At 42.7% G+C, this 6000-nt stretch overlaps 1 pseudogene; it reads left to right on the forward strand.

Annotated features, from left to right (window-relative positions):
* LOC148908497 (uncharacterized) overlaps positions 1-5743 on the forward strand; it is a 32685-nt pseudogene extending 26942 nt beyond the window's left edge.
* Positions 5744-6000: the final 257 nt, after the last annotated feature.

The raw sequence follows: 6000 nt of genomic DNA on the forward strand, positions 1-6000 counted from the left end.
ACGACTCCAGGATCTTAAAGACGAAAATGGCAAGCAAATAGACCATCATGTATTTGACGGAGGCCAACAAAGAGGAGGTTATCGAAAGGATGAAGTCTACGTTGGCACCAGTTTTTGTATCCTTGCTGGGATACTTAGGCAAAACCCCAAGACTTTACTTCTTGAAGAGAAGAAGATTAGAAGCATCATAGAGGTTATAAATGGTGTGGACGTAAACCTCCAACAATGCCAGCAAACCAAGACACCTTGCCCCAGAGTCAGAAAAAAGTAAGGCCAGTGACATTTTCTCTCTTGGTTGTAGCTTTAAAGATTCATACGTGATCAAAGAACTTCAAATTTGTCAATTTCAAAAAAAAGTGCTGAGAAAAGAGGCCAGACCAAAGACCTACAGGGAAGGACGTTTGCAACTTGTTACAATCATGTCGCAAACTCTAGTTTTCTCAATTAATTAATAATTAGCAAACGTTTTAGTGTAAAACACGTATTTTAGTAGTTCACACGAATTCTAAACACTCAGTCTGAGTGCACGTCTCTAAAAATTCCTGTTCGTAAACTACAATTTTGTCAAATTATTTTAAACGAGGAGACCAGCCTAAGGTTTTCGGGTTTATTTCAAAACTGAGGATACTGGTGTCTGAAAACTAATGCTGACATTTTTTGCCGTTGGTATCGACTAAAAAGGATGAATCCTCGAACTTTCAAATATATTATTATTTAATGTTACTGTTATGAATTGATCGATAAATGTTTATATATATTAAATATCGCATAATAAAAAGGCATACTGTTTTGAATCGCCTTCAAAATATAGGATTAAAACAAACAATTCGTTGACAGCTACTTGCCATAATTTTGTCGCCTCTAGTGGTTAATAATCCTGGAACCGTCAATAGGAATTCGAGGAATGCGGGAAAATTTCCTGCATTTGTGTCGGTATCCAAGTGGCTCTAGCTCCTTATGAAGCAAGCCCAAGCGTTCAGTAATAAGCTGCTCGTGAGCTGACACGACCCATCACGTCGTAAAGGAAGTCATTGTGCTACAGCAGCATCTGCACCCACAAAACGACCATGCTCATTCCGAAAGTCCAGAAGTAAGAATTTCACTAGAGTTTTGGAGATTGCAATGAAAATGAAATCCTTCTCAGTTAGAAGTGAAGTTGTAGTAAACAGGTATGAGAAGCATTTCACTGTTGACACAGCTGGATTTACTTATGATGTTGAAATCAAGAGCGACCCAGACTGCTCTTGTAAACATAGCAATGACAGAGATGTGTGTAGTCACATAGTATAGCTGTTGCTGAATCGCTTTAAAGTTCCAGCTCAAGACGATGTCCTGCAGCAGAGAGTCTACACCAGCCATGAATTGGAGCGCATTTTTTCTATTCAGAGTTCTGAAACAAATGGAGTCACGCAGGAGAAAGAAACATCAAGTAAAAAACCCTCAAGTGACAACTGCACTTGGTTGGTGTCAAAGTACTTTTTGAAAGCACGTCCAAAGTGCCCTACTTACCACATGGAAATGAAGGAAGGTGACTTGAACATAACTTGCAATGCAAGGTGGATGCCACCACACAAAACCAAAGAGGGGAAATCTTTTACTGTACCAAGAATATACCACTTCTGTTTGTCACGGCAGTGCAATGCATTTCTTCAGATCCCCCGTAAGACAGTTCTATCAAAAGGCCACCACAGCAACTGAGTAGTATAGGGGATGGGGGTTCCAGCGCAACGACCACCGGAGGATTACCCGTCTAAAGTACCCCCCTCGATTCGTACCGCGATTACTCGCATCCCGTGTTTATGTAAAATATGTTAGTCTATATATGGAGTGCGAAGATTGTAAAGAGTTTGTTTATGATTTCTGTGTAAAGTGCTTGAAACCCAAGTTTGTACTTACTAAGCCAAATAAGTATATTTGTTGTGGTAAAAAAATGCAAATAGAAGACGACACGTCAGCGCAGTGTTACGAATGTGGTAAGAATATTCGTAATGCCGTACCAAATGCTACCAGAGAGCAATATTACGCTAATGGAGGTCGTAAGAAGACGCCATACAAAAGAATAAAATACTTTAGGGACTGGATGAGTCATATCCAAGGTTATCGACCGGTATATTTAGACAACGAAGTAAAGAAGAAAATCATAGACCATTTAGAAGAGCCAACCCCACAAAGTCTACGGAAAACGTTGAAAAAATTAAAGCTAGGGAAATATTACAAAGCTATTCCCTATCTTTTGTCTGAAATTACCGGTAAGTCTATTCCCGAGGTTTCTGATATGACAAAAGCCGAGTGGATGTTTTGTCGGCTGGATAAGGATATTCCTTATTACCCTGACGTAATTTACGAAATATTTTACAAGATAGACCCCAACCACCCCCTGTTAGGATGGATTCCAAGAAGATAGTGAACGATTACGTCATATGTTTTCAGCCAATCAAAACCTTCACAATTTTCTTTCACATTTGTGAAAACGTTTCACATTTGTGAAATAGATTTGTGAAATTAATTTGCATATGAACCAGACAGCCGGCGTTCAATATGCAAACAAAATCCTGTCTCGCTTTTTTCAAAGCAGATGTTTACTGAGCAAGCTTTCTTTGAAGCTCCTCTTTTGCCTCCCGGTAGATCTTTTTGCGAGATTCCTCGGAAAGATCTTTTACGACTGTTTTTTTATTCCTTATGTCCGACTTTAATTTCTCGTATTTGTCTTCTTCGGCCAGAATAAGCGAGAATTCTACGTCGTCTATCTTTCTGTCACGCAGAGCCTTTGAGACAAGATCGGTAATTGTATTTACTTTAGCCCTTGACAGAGCTATTGTCGTGTCATGCTTGGATATTTTGCTTGACAACTGTTTCATAATACCCGTAGCAACAGCAGAAATAATACCACAGGCTGCCCCAACGCCGGCCAAAGGAACTCCAACGATTATTCCCGGCCCAGTAAGCAAAGTAGCAACGCCGGAGCCCGTTAACACAACAGATATGGACCCCAAAGTTATCGAAATCTTATGTAGCGTACTCCTGGCTCTAACGTATTTTTTTCTAACTTTTTCATAGTGTTTTGTCTGCCCTTCCAAGTAAGCCAGGATTAAGTTTGCTTTATTCAGACGAAAGTTTTCGCCGTTTAGTTCGTTAGGTGTAGTATAGGGAACATCTGGGTACAACTTAGGTGCTGATGGTATAACATCCATTATATATACTAATGTACGACGCTTTTGGGAATGATATTGAGGAGCAGCCACATCACGACGACCGGGATTACTGGAACTGGAGGGCCTTTAGGAAGATGTTTCCACATGCAGACCCTAGTAAGTTTGAAAGGAGACCCGATGGGATTTACTATAACGGCTCCAGGATGTACAGCAATGCAGACTTGGAACATTCAAAGCTGGAGCAAGTAGGTGATCAGGTGCAGCAATTGACGATCGTACACCCCGTTCATAAAGAAAGGCCACCAAACCCCGAGCATAAAGCACCCTATTTTCCTAGAAACTTATTGTTAACCACGGAAGATTACCCATTTTACGATGCTGAAGGTGGTGTAAACAACTTCGAAAAGCTGGTAACGCACCTGAAGATTTCAGTGGGTAAACAATCATTTAACGTAATACTAAGAAATATCTATAAGAATACGATGTTGAAGCATACATCAGGTAAAGAGGCCAGGGAATGGTTAGCAGGACCCAACATGCGGTATTGGCCACAGCAGTTAGACTTTGCTATTTGGGCTGCCACTAAAGGTTGTGGTGTTGCCGCGGACATGTTTCGCATTTCATTTATGCGGTTTCACGTTGCCTTTACGGTAAGGAGGTTGTTGAAGGAGCTTAACGTACCCCTACCGGGAGATAAGGCATTTAATCCAATGAATAACCGATATGACGCCGCAGCCCTGGAAAGGTTAATTAATGAGTTCAAACCACAGCAAAAAGATTTTCGGTATAAGGAGGGTAAGACGCATGGGCTGGGTATAGTTTATGTTTGGGGTGCCAATGGTGAGAAGCCGGCTGACTACGGGCATCAGGAATACCCAAGTAATGAGTTAGAGTTTGGTGATATGGGCGGCGATAAGGGTAATAATTCATTAATTACTAGAATTCAAACAAACTACCCCGGCACTTGGGATCCGTTCGTGTTAATGAAAGGAAAAGGTTTAAGGAACCTAGCCAGGATTAACCGTAGCATTGAAGCATTCGTGTACTGCATCCTGGGAGCGCAGGTAAATACCCGCAACCCCATTGTTGGATCCCAAGGCGCTTCACAGGAAACGCAACAAGAATTCCTAACTTTATTTGAGTCTGCAATAATAGAAAATGACATATCTAAATCGGTGCAGAGATATCAATTAGCGGTGCAGCAGTCTAAAGTGCGACTGGATTACGCTTTGTCGCCTGGTTGTTGGTTAATGCCAAGTAATTTAGTTATTAACACCAATTCCGTTGTGGGTTATAACAACAAGCTGCAGCGAGCTACTAAGGATATGAAGTTTGGGGTGAATGACGTGAACTCTGACATGACCAAGGGCATTACTCACTTCGTAGAGAAACCAAAAAAGGAGCACACAGAAAAACCATTAAAAAAGGCGTACGTGCCGCCAAAGAAACCAGTAAAGAAGGTTACCGAGGAATATGACCATAACTTATTAAAAGCCGGCCTAGCAGTCGCGGGTGTTGGTCTAAGCTATTATATATGGCGATGAACAACCCCTACGTAGCTGGAGTAGATTGTGTTTATACGACTTACACAGGCGAGAAAAAATACACCCAGGCGTCTTGGGTTGATGTCACGGGCATGTCTGTAGACTTGAACTACTCAGGAAAGAAGTTAATCCTTTGTAGTATTTGCATTGGTACGGCGAGTGATGCAAACGTAGGATTTCGTTTCTGCGACGACAATGGAGTATTACAGCCCATGCGCGCGAAGACAAACAACAGAGAGCCTACACATTTCTCGGTAGAGCCGCCCGACACCAGCACCGAAAATCTCTCGGTTTGGACTTTTCACATGGTTGCTGATTGCCATGGGAAGGTAAAGTTGCAAATACGCGTAGATGACACGGCGTCGGCGTGCATAAATAGCATAGAAGATCAAAGAGATCGACCTTATAATCACGCGACCATCAGCACTCTTACAGTGTTAAGCCTGTGAGAATCTGTGATTCTTAAATTATATGAATCCGCATTTAAGTGAAACGCATTACGTTCACTACTTAGACGTAAAGGAGTACGCAAGGCATGAGTGGTTTGATATGGGAATGTGGGTTGAAGTTGGAGGTCCTGCGTTAGTCATTTGCACCATTAGCATTAACACGGGAGTGAGCGCGAATGTGGGGTTTAGGCTTGTCGATGAGAATGACGAGCCTTTGCCCCCCTATCGAACTTCCCCGAACAGCAGAAGAGCGGCCCACTTTTCGATGGAGCCAAACAAATTTAGCGGAGAAGATCTGACGCCGGTCACGTTTCATATGGTAATTAATTGTAAATATGCTAAGTTACAAATATTTCCTGATGACGGTAGCAACGATGGGTCGACGCCGGGCAGCGCAAGGATAAACAGCATTGGCGTGGGTAGCAATATTATCGATGCGGTTTGGAGTCATAAACCCATTTCCACTATGAGCGTGCTGCCGCTAGCCCCAAATTATCAGGGCGGCGCAAATACTATCTTTCATCATCCTCAATCAAGGACGCGGAAAGAGCGCAGCAATTCTAAGGACAGGAAATCCAAGGTCCCTTCATCGACCTAGCTTCTTCAGGAGTACCACCCCAATAGCGACAACCAAGATCCAAATGTTATTCCCCACGAACTTCAACAGTTCTCCGCCGGCCCTAAGTGCCAAGGAAACAACCGAACCCAGCAGCCCAGGAATGCCGGCTGCCATCTTTTTTCCCAAGTCCGTCAGCCCATTGCCTAATTTCTTTACGCCCGCGCCCGTAGCCTTAAGCGCGTTAAGGATTACCCCTACTACGCTCGAAATAGCGACCGCGAATGCCAGCGGAAGAC

This window comes from Actinia tenebrosa, unplaced genomic scaffold, assembly GCF_029948245.1.
Source record: "Actinia tenebrosa isolate PJP-AT-01 unplaced genomic scaffold, QUT_ActTen_1.0 PGA_scaffold3__52_contigs__length_22856419, whole genome shotgun sequence".
Classification (NCBI taxonomy): domain Eukaryota; kingdom Metazoa; phylum Cnidaria; class Anthozoa; order Actiniaria; family Actiniidae; genus Actinia; species Actinia tenebrosa.